Genomic DNA, 16,958 nt, shown 5'->3' with positions numbered 1-16,958 from the left:
AGCTATTAAAAATTAAAACGTTGGAGCATATATAGTTTCGTTTGGATTAATATATTAAGCTGTGGTCACAACTTACCGGATAGCTCGAACGGACCACTAACGGACGAAATAAAAGTTTTCTGTTTACCAAATATTTATCCGTTAGGAGTCCGTTGGTGTACTGATCAAATAAAACGGACGTGTAACGAATGCCAAACGAAAACATACAGGACATGCAACGTACGAGAAATGCTAACGTACCGGACGGAACCGATATCGAGCATACATCCAACGGACGAGTACCGTATAAAACGGTAACATAACAGAAGCGTACCTGATACAACACATAACGGAAACGTACCGGATGAAACGGAGGAACAAAATAAGCAGATCATTAAAGGCGGCAATAATAATATATGTAAATAGAAAATACGTAGTCTTACATTTATAAAAAAGTTTTCGTTTGACTGTTTTAGTTTATTCTTCAATATTAACCAAATGGTAGAGTTGGAAAAGGAATAGGAAAAAACAAATGTCAGAAAAAAGCTAATAACTCTGCCTGACCATGATTCAGAATTTGAGCCAAAAATATTCAAGTTACTAAAAAAATCTAACAAACCAATAATGGATTTTTCTGACGAGAAATTTTTCAATTGGTATGTATCCGTTTTACACTCGGTACGTATCTGTTTTATCAGTAATCTATCTGTTATCCTTCCGTTCATGTCTGTTCATCAACCGGACCTCCAACAGATGTATAACAGACCAGTAACGGATACGAAACGGACACAGAACGGACGAGTACCGTAAAAAACGGATGCCTACTCACATTCAACAGTCAATTCATCCGTTGGACGTCTGTTCGACGGATATAAAGGGCACTGAACGGACACGAAACGGATATGGACTGACGTCTAACGAATAACAACGGACTGCTTACGGACATGAACGGATTGAAAAAAAGTTATCCGTTCGGTGTCCGTTCGCGCTATCCGGTAAGGTGTGACCGAAGCTTTATGTAATCTCTCATATTTGTTTCTGGAAAATGTTGAAGCTAAAATCTTATAAATTAAGTTTTTTTTTACTTAATAACCTCAAAATCTTGGCTAATTATTTTTTAAGATTGTGATCTTTATTTCTTTGCTGAAGATTCACGAAGGGCATTAAGTGACATTTACTTTTTACACAATCTACCATAAAATAAAATCTAATAAAAAACTAATAAAACAAAACAGACATTGTCATAATATTACTAATGAGAATAGAGACATATTTTTTTAGATTATAATTTCGTCACTCAAGGATTTCGTTTGTATTATTGCACTAGTTGATGTGCAGTTAAGAAAAAAATGATCCGTACCCAACAAGTTTAAGTAATAAAATCGTCTTACAATATTGTCATAATCGGCAAATGAAACATTATTGAATATGCCAGCTACGAATGAAAACTGAAATCAATATAAGTAAGAGGAACTAAAAAAAAAATTGAGATACCAAACAGGCCATTACGTTTGCGCACTACTTCCATGTTTCGATAACGAAAGACTGATCAGTGACGTTCCAATAAAAATTTGAAAAGCCAAATAAAGTACTAGGTTAAAGATCATTGAGGATAAACATTTCAGAAAGTGTTTGCCAAATACAGCTAAGGATATCCATTTCTGACGTAGAAACTCCTTATTTTTTTACAGTTCAAATTAAAGTTTGGTCAATACTGTGTTTATCTCATATTTCATGTCAACACAGAAATGCCGACTACGAGGCAACTGTATAAATATAATATGTACAATCTAAAAAGGCTTATCGTGTATTTATACATACCAATATCATTGAATAAAATAAATGTTTGTCAAAATGTATTAACCAAGAACATTAGGGATATGCATATAATGTCAATTCGTAAACATCACAAGACATAAATAGCAATGAATGGTTTAAAGGACAAGACTGGGAGCATTATATGAGCATCTGTACTGGTTTTAACTAGTGTGGTATTCAATTATAATTTGAGCAAAGACTTACAATATACGTAAAAAACACATTCAGATTGATTTGAATCCTTCAAATCATGTGAACCATATTCCGATCATTCTGTTATGTATGAAAGGATATGTGAAGTACAAAATGTCAATGAAAGGAAATGTCAATGAAACACAACAAAACGGAGCAAACCATCAAAATACAAAAATCTCAAGAGGTAAAAAAGTATCCATCAATATGAAACACTTTTTGATTGTCTTAATAAGACATATAACGTTCCAAGTTCTACATTCCTCATCGTCTGGAAAATAAAGACTAAACAAGATGTGTCATCTTCAGATCCCCTTAAGGACGAAAACATCAAGATGTGAATCAAAAGAGCCATCCCTGAGGTAACTGCTATGTGATGTCCTGTATTCTGACATGAATGAAAAGGTCATTATAAAAACAAATCTTTAAAAATGCTGGGTATCTGCTGGATTCTGACATTCTGTTTTATTATTTTTTCGTTTACCTTAATGTATATGTAATCTTTCATATTTATTTTAGAAAAATGTTGATGCTTAAATCTTATAAAATAAGGTGTTTACTTCATAAACTCAATATCTTGGCTAATTATTTTTATGGTTGTGATCTTTATGTCTTTGCTGAAGATTTATGAAGGGCATTATGTGAAATTTACTTCTTACACAATCTGCCATCTAATCTAATCAAATAAAAAAACTAATAAAACAAAATAGACAATGTCATAATGTAACTTATGAGAAAAGAGGTCATAATGTTGATATTTCGTGACCCAGGGATTTGTTTGTAATATTGCACTGATTGATGTGCATTTAAGAAAAAATGATCCGTGCTCAACAACGTGTAAGTAATAAAATTGTTTTACAATATTGATTTAATCGGCAAAAGAACAATTATTGAATATACAAACCCACTATAAAAATGAAACCAATATACAATATGTAGGTAAGAGGAACTAACAAAGAATTATAACATGAAAATAAAACTCATTTATCAACCAGGCTTATAATTTGGTAAACCAGACGCACTTTTTGCTAACGAGAGACTGATCCGTGACGCTCGGATAAAAAAGTTAATAGGCCAAATAAAGTACTAAGTAAAAAAGAGCATTGAAAATAAACATTCCCGAAAGTGTTTGCCAAATACAGCTAAGGTATTCCATTCCTGTCTTATAAAATTGAAGATGTGGTATGATTGCCAATGAGACATCTCTCCACAAGAGACAAAATGACACAGAAATTAACAACTATACATGTAGGTCACCGTAAGGCCTGCACCAATGAGCAAAGCCGCATAGTCAGCTTTAAATGGCCCCGAAATGACAAATGTTAAACAATTTAAAGGAAACAACTAACGGCCTTATTTAAGTACAAAAAGTTATAGAATTGTGACTACGAGGCAAACTGTATCAATAAAACTTGTTTTAAATGTGTAAATTCTATAAATGTTTACCGTGTATAAAAATTAATGTTCATTGAAATGTTTTAACCCAGAACATTAGGGAATTGCATAAATTGTCAAATTTAAAAAAATAGCAATGAATGGTTTAAACGACAAGACTAAGAGCATTGTATGACTATTTGTTATGTTTAAACAGTGTTAATAGTGTTAAAGTTGTTGAAGAAAATAATAATTTAATCGCACGCTACCATGAACAATGAAAAAGGTTTCATTTCATGTTATAAATAAATCTTTTCATATACATTTTATTATAAAACGGATTCATTAGACCTGAGAAAAGGAGAATAGTAATTGTTTTAACATGTATCTTATAATTGCATAAAATTGAGAATGGAAATGGGGAATGTTTCAAAGAGACAACAACCCTAGAGCAGACAACAGCAGAAGGTCACCAACAGGTCTTCAATGCAACAAGAAATTCTCGCTCCCGGAGGCGTCCTTCAGCTGGCCCCTAAACAAATATATACTAGTTCAGTGATAATGAACACCATACTTAACTACAAATTGTACACAAGAAACTAAAAGTTAAAATAATACAAGATTAACAAAGGCCAGAGGCTCCTGACTTGGGACAGGCGCAAAAATGCGGCGGGGTTAATATAAAAAAGAAGATGTGGTATGATTGCCAATGAGACAACTATCCACAGAAGACCAAAATTACACAGACACTAACAACTATAGGTCACCGTAAGGCCTTCAACAATGAGCAAAGCCCATACCGCATAGTCAGCTATAAAAGGCCCCGATAATACAATGTAAAACAATTCAAACGAGAAAACTAACGGCCTTATTTATGTAAAAAAATGAACGAAAAACAAATATGTAACACATAAACAAACGACAACCACTGAATTACAGGCTCCTGACTTGGGACAGGCACATACATAAATAATGTGGTGGTGTTAAACATGTTAGCGGGATCCCAACCCTCCCCTAACCTGGGACAGTGGTATAGCAGTACAACATAAGAACGAACTATAAAATTCAGTTGAAAAAGGCTTAACTCATCAGATGGACAAAAATACAAGTGGACGTGGCCCGGTACTTATACATCCCGACACAAAAAGACACAATGAACAGATCTGAGAGTACTCGCAGTTATCTGACAGCTAGTTCAAAGCCACTAACAACTAATAAAAAGATCATGCAACTAAGACAAAAACATGTTTGTGAGATGTCAACCCTTCCCCTATACCTCTAGCCAATGCAGAAAAGTAAACGAATAACAATACGCACATTAACATTCAGTTCAAGAGAAGTCCGAGTCTGATGTCAGAAGATGTAACCAAAGAAAATAACCAAATGACAATAATACATAAATAACATCAGACTACTAGCAGTTAACTGACATGCCAGCTCCAGACTTCAATTAAACTGATTGAAAAATTATGTCTTCATTATATGAATATCAGGCAAAATCCTCCCCGTGAGGGGTTTAGTATCATACCATCATAACATATATGAGAAGAACATAACCCGTGTCATGCCAACAACTGGTTTATTAATAATAAGTGTGTTTAGTTCCGATGTAAAGACCCTATAAGTGAATCAATATTAACGCCAAAATATGCAATCTTTAATGACTTGACAACAGTATCGTAACTATATCCCTTCTTAATAAGTTAAATATAAGCATCGTTTGTCTTAGGTTTCCGTTTTAGTGTCGGTATTGATATGACCAAAGTTATGTTTTTATTTGTTTAGCAATAAAGAATTATTTGAACTATAGTAACTTTTGGACGTTTTACAGGTCATTTAAAATTATTAAAATGCTGGAATCTGACTTTCGGTTTGAACACTTTTATACTGTATAGCCCCAAAAATCTCACTACTTACTAGGGATTATTAGATTTCTAAAACTGATATATATATAGTTTCGTTTAATTAATACATATGTAATCTTTCATATTTGTTTCAGGGAAATGTTAAAGCTAAAATCTTATAAAATAAGGTTTACAATGTAATAACCTCAGTATATTGGCTATTTTTTACCCGAGTGTGATCTGCATTTCTTTGCTTAAGATTTATGAAGGGCATTACGTGAAATATTCTTTTTACACAATCTACCATCAAATAAAATCTAATAAAACGAAATAGAAATTTCCATAACATTACTAATTAGAATAGGGAGATATTTTTATAGATAATAATTTTGAAATTCCGTGACCCAAGGATTTTTTTTATAATATTGCACTAGTTGATGTGCATTTAAGTAAAAAAATTGATCCGTGCTCAACAACGTGTAAGTAATAAAATAGTCTTATAATATTGATTTAATCAGCAACAAAAGATGAAACAATATGCCAACCACTACAAAAATGAAACCAATGATATACAATGTAGGTAAGAGGAACTAAAAAAGAATTATACCATGAAAATAAAACTCATTTATGATATCGATCAGGCCTATAGTTTTGTACACAAGTCGCACGTTTCGTTAACAAAAGACTAATCAGTGAAACTCGAATAAAAAAGTTAAAGTTAAAATTCTGAAAGGGTTTGCAAAATATAGCTTAGATTATCCAGTCCTGACGTAGACAGTCCTCAGTTTTTCGAAAAATGCAAAGTTGGGTAAATATCTAGTTTGACGGATATTTTATGTCCACTTAGAAGTGCTGACTATTTGGCAAACTGTATCAATAAAATATGTACAATCTAAACAGGCTTACCGTGTATTTATACATACCAATATCATTGAATAAAATTAATGTTTATTGAAATGTATTAAACAAGAACATTAGGGATATGCATATATTGTCAAATCTTAAACATCACAAGACATAAATAGCAATGAATGGTTTAAACGACAAGACTGAGCGCATTAAATGAACATCTGTACTGGTTTTAACTGTGTTAATCGTTTCGATCCAAATATAAAATTTAACCTCAATTTTTTTTAACACGTGCACATACAAAACGTATCATGTATTTCCGTTCTTCATTTCTTATCATATGAGGCGAAATATATTTCATCGCTAAAATTGAAAAAAGAGGCTGTTTATATCAGAAAGGAGTTGAATATGCCATAATCGAACAAGTCAAACAAAAAAGGGACAAAACCATGAACAAAAGAAAACTAAATAGATATAGGAAGATGTGGTATTGGTGCCAATGAGACAACTCTCAATCCAAATAACAATTTATAAAAGTAAACCATATTAGGTCAAGGTATGGCCTTCAACATGGAGCCTTGGCTCACACCGAACAGCAAGCTATAAAGGGCCCCAAAATTAGTGATGTAAAACCATTCAAACGGGAAAACCAACGGTCTTATCTATATAAAATCGAGAAACGAGAAACACGTATGAACTACATAAACAAACGACAACTGCTGTACATCAGATTCCTGACTTAAGACAGGTGCAAACATTTGCAGCGGGATTAAACGTATTAATGGTCCCAAACCTTCTCCCTTTACTGAAACAATAGTATAACATCACAACATAGAAAAACGCACTATAAAATTAAAGACTGAGACAGTAAAAATGAAAAAAAAAAACAATTATGAAATTCTTCAAAAACTTTTTTTACCGGACTTTAACCATTTGAAATAAAATAAGAAGGCTTTTCTCACTTCATCCTGAGTTTGTCATAATTTTACGACCATAATTTCTATTGACGGTATTCGCATTAAAAATATTGCTTGTAATGAAAGAAAATTAATAAATGTTGATTTTATATAATTTGTATATATGCATAATCGTATTTGGTAAATGAAAACTATTATGTACTGATGCAATAATAGAAAGAATATCATATATAACTGGGCACCATGTGTCCATGATATGCTATTTTAGGTTCAACTAATGTAAGATACTACAGGAAAGTACAATGTATCGTTAAATTATTTCAAAATACTTATCGTGAATTATTCTGTGTTCACAGGCATACATTTTGTAGATTACCTTAGCCATATTTGCCATAAATTTCTGGAATTATGAGTCCTCAATGATATTCAATTTTGTAATTGTTTGGCTTTCTAACTATTTTGATCTGAGCGTCACTGATGAGTCTTATGTAGACGAAACGCCTGTTTGGCGTATGACATTATAAGCCTGGTACCTTTGATAACTATTTACAGACATTATAATTATAAAACTATAGAGTAGTCCAGTGCGTTTTACAAATTGAATCCTTGGTTGCGAATAGTGGACTCATGATGTGTGTTTCAATCAATTGAAAACAAAATTAGCACAACACGAGTAAACCAATAATTAGAAACAAACTATGAACATTTAGCTGTGATAATGTCGTATTGTATTGTTTACTAATACATTTCTATTTTTAAAAATATCATTAACGCATGTATATGAAGTTTCCATATTCCATTTGATACAATATTCAAGAGTGTGTGATGTATTTCATTATTTCCTTGATAGATAAAATTGAGAATGAAAATGGGGAATGTGTCAAAGAGACAACAACCCGACCATAGAACAGACAACAGCAGAAGGTCACTACGTACGGGAATACTATGAAACCAATAGTTCCAAGTGGTAACGTAGGACGCCATCATGAGTTTGTTGACCGAAAATTCATTGATACATTTTGTATTATGAGTCTAATATAAATAGAATTTTCTGCATTTTTGGCATTTTATGAGCAAAAATGTACATGCACTTGTAAATTTACCAATACTTATATAGTAGTATAGCATGCAATGCGTCATTAGTCGATCATGCCCAATAAGGTTTTATATAAATATATTTTCATTTCAAGATTAACACAGCATGAGAATTTTTAGCATGTAGCACCATAAATAATATTCTTTTTCATTTCGTCAAACAAATGAAACATTAATGTCTCAAAATATAGTCGTAAATTATTTATAGCATATACTGTAGATTCATTATTATTCGTTGGATACCAATTTTCGCGGATTTCGTGGGTACAGATAAACCACGAAATTCAATGTTCAACGAATGACGAATTTCCTAAGGTTTTGTATACAGACTTCAACAAAACCACGAAATTAAATATCCACGAATATGCAAGTTTTCTTTAATCCACGAAAATTGGTATCCACGAAAATTAATGAATCCACAGTATATTTATTTCCTTGTTTTTGTTCAAATATATATTTATTTAATGGAACACACAAATATATTTAAAGGTTTATTACCAAGCAGCTAATGATTGCATAACAGATGAACAGAGAAAAAGATACCTGTATAGTAAACACTTTAAAATAGATATGGTATGGGTGTGACCCTGGTTTAGTATGTAACTGTTTAAAAAGTTCTCTTTTATGAAGAAATTTGTTTAGTACCTCATTCAATTTAAGTATAGATTGAAGTTTTTTTTTCAAAAGTAAAGTTTATGATAAAGTTAATAATATAATGTAATCACTTAGGGCAGTGATTAGTTGTAAAATACATATTACATTTTGTACATCAAATATGTATTATACAAATATAGCCTTTGTATGAGGTCGATACAAGGATATATTGACCTGAAAGAAGTATATTGACTGAGGACGAAGTCCGAGGTCGATATACTTCTTTGGGTCGATATATCTTGTATTGACCTCATACAAAGGCTATATTTGTTATATTATTAATTTCCGACCATGTTTGTATCAAAATAGTCATTTAGGTTTGTTGGAACTTTATAGATATTACATTGTCTCCTTGACAATAACAACATATTAGTTGTTATTTCATTTACTTTTTTTTTGACATCTTATGTATTTGAAGATTTTTTTTCGTCAAATAATCGATCACAGATATCATTTGTTTCAAAACGTTAAACAATATCCTGAAATTCATTGCATGACGTCACAAAGTATGTCGGTTTTTAGATATTCTAAAAATAACCGTGCAATATGCTTTTTGCCGGTCAATATGCTTTTTGCTATCCGCCGTTTTCTCTCTACCTTCGAAAATATAGTTTAACATGTGACTATCCCTAAACGAATCAAATTTGTTAAAATATACGAATTAATAATATTAAATAATATCACTTAATCACTTAATATGACTATTCATATGTTTTCTAATAGTTGCTAAAACATTACTTTTAATTTTCAAACATACTCTTCTATTGAACTCATTGAGAAAAATTGAGAAAACATTGACATTTTTTGTCTTTTGATCAGATATGTAGTAGGCTGTGTAAATTGAAGAACCCACAATTGTTGTAGGAAACGTTTCTAATGGTCAACGACAGCAACTCATTTCCGAAAAAAACCCAACAGTTGACCCTTTTTACCGCTTCATTTTTTAAAGAAAAATTTACTTCATACAATGTGTGTGGCATTTAATTATACTTTGTCAAAGACTTATAATATACGTAAAAACAAGTTTAGATTGATTTAAATCATTTAAAACATTTGAACCATACCCCGTTCATTCTGACATGAATGAAAGGATAAGGATATATGAAGTACAATATGTCAACGAGACACAATTTACGAAGCAAAACATCAAAATACATCAACGTCAAGAGATCAAAAAGTCTTCATTAATATAAGACACTTTTGAATTGTATATATTAAGCCTCGGTCACACCTTACCGGATAGCACGAACGGACGCCTAACGGATGAAAATAAAAGTTGTCCGTTGACAAAATTGTTATCCGTTGGGAGTCCGTTGATGTACTGACCGAATAAAACGGACGTGTAACGGATGCATAACGGACACACACCGGATATGTAACGTACGAGAAACGGACACGTACCGGACAGAACTGATGTCGAACGTACATCCAACGGACGAGTACCGCATAATACGGACACATAACGGAAGCGTACCGGATAAAACGGATGAACAAGATATACGGAAAAATCAAAGGCGACAATAATAATACATGTAAATCGCATAAATATTCAAAATGTTTCTGCGTAACTGGTTTTGGTTTGTTCTTCAAAATTCCGCCAAAGGGCAGTGTCTGGCCTGAATAAGAACTGCTTGATTGTGTTGACGTGCCTATACTCTTAAGATCGATTATGAATAATAAGAATTCATGAACCTTAAAAAAATCTTACATACCAATAATTGGCATTTCTGACTCGAAATTTTCAATTGGCATTTATCCGTTCCAGATCCGTTCAACATCCGTTTTATCCGTTAAACGTCCAGTAGAAGTCCGTTAGTGAATTTATCTTCCAGACCTCCAACGGATGTATAATGGAGACGTAACGGATACAAAACGGAAACGAAACGGACGAGTACCGTATAAAACGGACGCCTAACGGACGTTCAACGGACATTTTATCCGTTGGACGTCAGTTCAAAGTTTTGAACATGCTCAAAATTTTCCACCGGACAGAACGGACGTCAACGGATAAAACGTACGCTTAACGGACATGCAACGGATATGGACGGACGTCAAACGGATAAGAACGGACGTCTAACGGACAAGAACGGATTGATAAAAAGTTATCCGTTAGGCGTCCGTTCGAGCTCTCCGGTAAGGTGTGACCGAGTCTTTACATTCCAAGTTTACATTCCTCAGTGTCTGCAAAATAGAGACTTAGAAAGATATGTCATTCTCATATCCCCAAAGGACGGAAACATTTAGATAAAATATCGAGGTTACAGTCGTGTGATAACAGCAGATGTCATGTATTCTGACATGAATGAAAGAATATGTGAAGACAAAAATGTCAATGAAACACAGACAAACGAAGAAAAACATCAAAATACATCAACATTAAGAGATCAAGAAGTTTTCAACAAATTAGACACTTATAAGTGTTTATATAATAGTCCAAGTTCATCATTATTCATTGTCTGCATATACAGAATTAGAAAGATACATGTATGTCATCATTAGATTCTCCAAGGACAAAAACATTAAGATCTGATTTAAAATAACCACTGTCGATGTTACTGTCATGTGAAAACAGCAGTGGTCTTGTAAAACATAAACAGTATTAAAACATCCGAAAATCCGGAAGTCGAGATAAAAGTAAACATTCTAACTGTGACGTCACCGTCAAGAATTTGACAAATTAGAGCGCTATTCCCTATACATGATTGTTTTGTGTCTTCCGATATGCTTCTAGCCATTGAATCAATGGAAATTATTTACGGTGGTGTCAACATCCACTGATGAAAACTGTTGAAATTAAAACTTCATGTTCGATGCCTTTTCTATTAATCACTTGTGTTTATTGGGGCGGAAAAGGACGATATGTGCTATGATCAAAATGTAATCATGACATTTACCATTGAAGTTCAATTCTAATTCCTCCTTTCTTTTCGTCGATCTATTGCAACATGCTATATGAAGTCCAAGCAATTGCAAGTGAATCGCAGAAAGTGAAAATTATTTATGTCTTTTTATTAATCTTTATTATAAGTTAGCTGTTCAGGAAATGGCAATCACTATCAATATCCAACACCGACGACTTTGTCAGACAAGGAACTTCAGACATATGCACATTTATGAATCCAGCATAACGGACAAATGACCGTTAAGAAGGCAATTGGTCCCACTTAAAGGAAGTAACTATTTTAGTACCCTTTCATGCCCTTTACTTAAGACTCCATGCAAATGTTTTGGTACTTCATTATATTTTAGACTTTTCATTCTATTCTTTTAATAATTGTTAAAAATTCATTTTCGATTCCCTTTAACAAAAGGGAATCGTGTCTACCTGTGCATTTTGGATGACAACAAAATATATCGATAACTTATGTTATTTGAAAAAGAAGTTTAAGAACTTGCCCTTTACGAATTTACAAAGCTAATCGCCTTTAGGGAAGGCATTTACAGTTATCACTACAATAATGGTCAGTATAAATGGTAACAATCATGATAATGACCACTGTTTAACCTTAATATCGATATTAACACAGTTGTGCAGGGGCGGATCCAGTCATTTAAAAAAAAGGGGGGGTTCCCAACCCAGGACAAAGGGGGAGGGGTTCCAACTATATGTCCCCATTCAAATGCATTGATCGTTCAAAAAAGGGGGGTTCCAACCCCCGGAACCCTCCCCCTGGATCCGCCAATATTGTGTCAACTGTGTATATATACTTATCAAAGGTAGCAGGCTTATAATTTGATACGACAAACGCGCGTTTCGTCTACATAAGATTCATCAGTGACGCTCAGATAAAAAATGTTAGAAACACAAAACAAGTACAAAGTTGAATATCATTGAGGACCCAAATTTCCAAAAAAGTTGTGCCTAATAAGGCTAAGGTCATATATGCCTGGGATAAGAAAATCCTTAATTTTTGGAAAAATTCATACTTTGACAAACAGTAAATTTATCATAATCTCGGATTTGAGAGATTGGCGAAAAATAGTGAAAAAAAAATTCCAACCAATGAAATACTAGAAACAGTGGGATGTAGGCTTGATGTAATTGAAACAATCAACACATGATATCCTATGATCATTATATCAAATAATCAGCACTTAGAAGTTTTTGTCATCTTGCAAATTATTGAATGTCTTCAAGGATTATCAGAACGTCGAATATCGGACAGAAAATAATAGATAACTCAAGGGTCATTTAAATCATCCATAAACCGAAACAAAAGACAGCAATAATTCTATTTCATTTTCTGAGAGAGAAAATGTATTTACTGAGAAGTACAAGTATATCAGTATATTCATGTAAAACACGTTTAGCCGGTAAATAGCAATGTTCTCCGTGTGAATATACTGTTTTATGCAAAATGAAATTCACGTAGATTGATTGATTGTTGGTTGCTTAACGTCCAGTGGCAAATATTTCATGCATATTCAGGACGAAAATTCCTATAGAAAAACCTACTCAAACATTACCATTATGTAGCAATCTTTGATATTTATTGATAACCGCAGTATATATCTTTGAGGGGTTATATCAATAAATTCCATACCAATATGTTACAATAGATAGATAAAGTCTACCTGCCAATTCTAATATGCGTTGCGCGACATGATAATGCTTATCATGAAACAAAATCATATGTGCTACGTCAATAATATAAGGTTCTCAAAATCAAAAAATGAGAGCGTAACGTTTACACTAACAATCGAATGGAAGCAATTTATAACAGTTGAAAACAATGTGGACGACAAAATGTTTTATTATTTTGTTTAAAAAAAAAAAAGCCTAACAAAAGATAAGAATAAAACAATAAGGACCCCCCCCCCCCCCCGCAATAAAATAACAAAAAAAAAAAAAAAACAAACAAAAAAAAAAAACCCAACAAAATAACAACAAATTAATAATCTATTCCTGTTTTGTAAAATTGTTAACATAGGAGATACGTGTATAGAATATCTGTACTACATAAAATCATTAGCGAAGGTTCATTACAAGTATTATTGCTTAATAACCATGTTCAATTTGAAAAAAAATGGTGTTTGTTTTCTTTTGAAGTTTTATTACAATAATAAAATTAACTGCATGTAGGATTAGTAGTTTTGACATTATATTCAAACTAATTGTTAGTCTTGTATGATTTTTAATTTTAGTTTCTTGTGTATATTCGGAAATTAGAATGACGTCCATTGTCATTGAACTAGTGTAAAGATATTTGTTTGGGGGCAGCCGAGGGACGCCTCCGGGTGCGGGAGTTTCTCGCTGCATTGAAGACCTATTGGTGACCTTCTGTTGTTGTCTGTTTTATGGTCGGGTTGTTGTCTCTTTGCCACATTCCGCATTTCCATTCTCAATTTTAATACTAGCACCAATAGATCTTATCTATTTGGTATGACATTATATCTACTATAGATTTAAGGACATGTGGTGCCAGACTCACTCAATGTATTTGTATTAGAAGATCTCAATATGATCTTCTTCATCATGGCGTGGTTTTTGTCTTTTGTTATATATCGTTATTTCGGAATAGATGCTTTTCTTGTACAGATTTTAATTGTATTGTCTGTTACAAATATATGAATTACATTGTATATAGATAAAGGAAGATGTGGTGTGAGTGCCAATGAGACAACTCTCCATCCAAATAACAATTTAAAAAAAGTAAACCATTATAGGTCAATGTACGGCCTTCAACACGGAGCCTTGGCTCACACCGAACAACAAGCTATAAAGGGCCCCAAAATTACTAGTGTTTATTCTTTTATATAACTGATTAGTAATACCCCAGTCCCACTAGGCCACGATCGCACTACGATCTGTGAAAAAAATGCAAATTTTGATGATCTTAGTGCGATCGTGTAGATCGCAGTAAGGTCGTATCACGGTCGTGGTGAGGTCTTCAAGATCGTGAAGAGCGTGGCCAACTTTGAACATGTTCAAAACAATCATGGTGCGGTCGTGGCGAAATCAGGTCGTAGTAGAAGCGTAGTGAGAGCGCACTAAGATCGTAGTAAGATCGCAACGGTCGCTGTACAATCGTAGCGAGAGCTTAGCGAAAGCGTGATTCTATTCGGAGTGACTGCGCTACGATCGCACAGCGACGTTATCACGACCTCACTACGACCATCACGTTCTCACTGCGACCCAATTACGCTTCCACTACGACTATACCACGCTGTTCACGACCATAGTACGATTCTAGCACGCCCTTGCCGTCCTCATCACGCTCTTCTTACGACCAGACTACGTTCACACTACGACCATCATTCTCATTTTCATTTTCATATAAAATATATAAAAAAGCTCCCTAGATTTTGTTTGTTGGAATGTAATTATTCATTTGCTCTAACGGCTCATCCATGCTTCTCGTTTTTATATAGATTAGACAGTTGGTTTTCCCGTTTAAATGGTTTAACACTAGTAATATTTTGGGTCCTTTATAACGTGCTGATTGATGTGAGCCAAGGCTCCGTGTTGAAGGCCGTACCTTGGCCTATAAAGGTTTACTTTTATAAATTGTTACTTGGATGGAGAGTTGTCTCATTAGCACTCATACCACATCTTCCTATATATATTGATACATCTATGTCATCTCTGCTATCGTTCACTAAAATATCGTCATTGAGCTTTATGGACCAGCAATAGGTTGTAATTTAGGTTGGATTGGTCGGTCCGACATCTCTGCTTGATCAGGATTCCTTACTTTGCTCCCTCTGCCTCTACATCAACTCCTACCACCATGCCTACGTGTTCTGGTAGATTTTGGTGGCATGACTGTATTGTTTCCGAGAAATCTACGATTTAATCAGAAATAGAAGGAATTGAACTGTATAGTGTATTGAAATGGAACACGATGTTGACGTTATTGCTGAGAACGTAGTAAGATCGCGCTATGAACGTAGTATAATCGTGGTAAGAACGTGTTATAATCGCAGTAAGATCGTGTTGCAATCGGATAACTCGTGGTATGGTCGTAGTGAGAACGTGAAGAGCGTAGAATGATCTTGATAAGCGTAGTGAGGTCGCAGAATAAGCGCGGTGAGAACGTGGTATAATCGTAGTGGGAACTTTGTAGAAGCTTAGAGAGAACGTAGTAGCATCATGAAAGCAACGAAAATTTACATTTTCATGCCGCTCATACCGCGACCTCACCACGATCTAAATTTATTTTAGATCGCGGTGAGCGTGGTGCGATCGTGGTCTAGTGGGACTGGGGCTTAATATAAGGATTTCTTAAGATCAGTTTGACATTACCACATATTTATAGGTCTTGTTAAAGTCAGTAAACTCGTCTGTGGTTGTCTTTTAAAAATAAAATATTGAATTGAATTGAATTGTTTTACTACTTATCTTAAGATTTAGTTAATTTTTGTTTTTTATTTTGATAATCTGTGTGGATGACACATATACCTTTGATTGTTTCTGTTTAATTTATTCATACTTTTTATAGACCATAATTACGATTTAAGGAGGCTCGAGGTACAAAAAAAAAAAAAAAAACAGCAAAAATTGAAACATTTGTTTTTTCATTACAAATTTTCTTTATTACACTATGAGTTGTTCCTTTGTGATACGGTACAAAAATCAACCAAAAAAATCAATTTGTTTTGTCCCCAGATGACTTTTGAAATGTTAATATCATTGAAAAAGCTTCAAATTATCTCCCATTTGTTAAACAATGCTATTTTTTCGCATAAGAATTGAAATAACTTTTTTTAACTCATCGATGACCTATATTTCTTCTTATTTTTTTCTAATGAACTGTACCTAAATTTAAGTTTAAGTAATTTAGTTTTTTTTTTTTTTTTATTCCGATTTCACCTTTTTTTCTTCAGACCTATTAGTTCAAAAGAAAAAGGGTAACAAAAATGCATGATTCTTTCAAAGGCAGATTATTAACTTAATTGAACGGTGACCCCTTACTTTTATTGAATTTTCTATTAAGTATAGGATAAACTTATTTATTAATAGAAAAAAATAGCGAAATTCTATATTTAACAAAAAATGATTTAGACCCGCGAGCCCCTTTAAAGTTAGTTAATTGATTAGAAACATATCTATAATTGTTTAAGACTGGAGTGTGCCCTCTAGATATATTATTTTGTAAATTTTGTCGTTGGGTTACTGTCTCATGGACGTATACCCTACATTGCATTTAAAACATAAAATTTTATTTAAATAAATAAAATATAATGAAAATTTAGGGGATGTGTTATGAAAACTTCTTGACTGACTGGGAAATGA

At 33.2% G+C, this 16,958-nt stretch overlaps 1 protein-coding gene across 1 annotated transcript in view; it reads right to left on the bottom strand.

Annotated features, from left to right (window-relative positions):
* LOC143047632 (pyrokinin-1 receptor-like) overlaps nucleotides 1-16,958 on the bottom strand; it is a 40,460-nt gene that overhangs the window by 21,382 nt on the left and 2,120 nt on the right. The window lies entirely within an intron of this gene.

This window comes from Mytilus galloprovincialis, chromosome 10 (assembly GCF_965363235.1).
Source record: "Mytilus galloprovincialis chromosome 10, xbMytGall1.hap1.1, whole genome shotgun sequence".
NCBI classification, from domain to species: Eukaryota; Metazoa; Mollusca; class Bivalvia; order Mytilida; family Mytilidae; genus Mytilus; species Mytilus galloprovincialis.
This window is presented reverse-complemented; position numbering and strand designations above follow the sequence as displayed.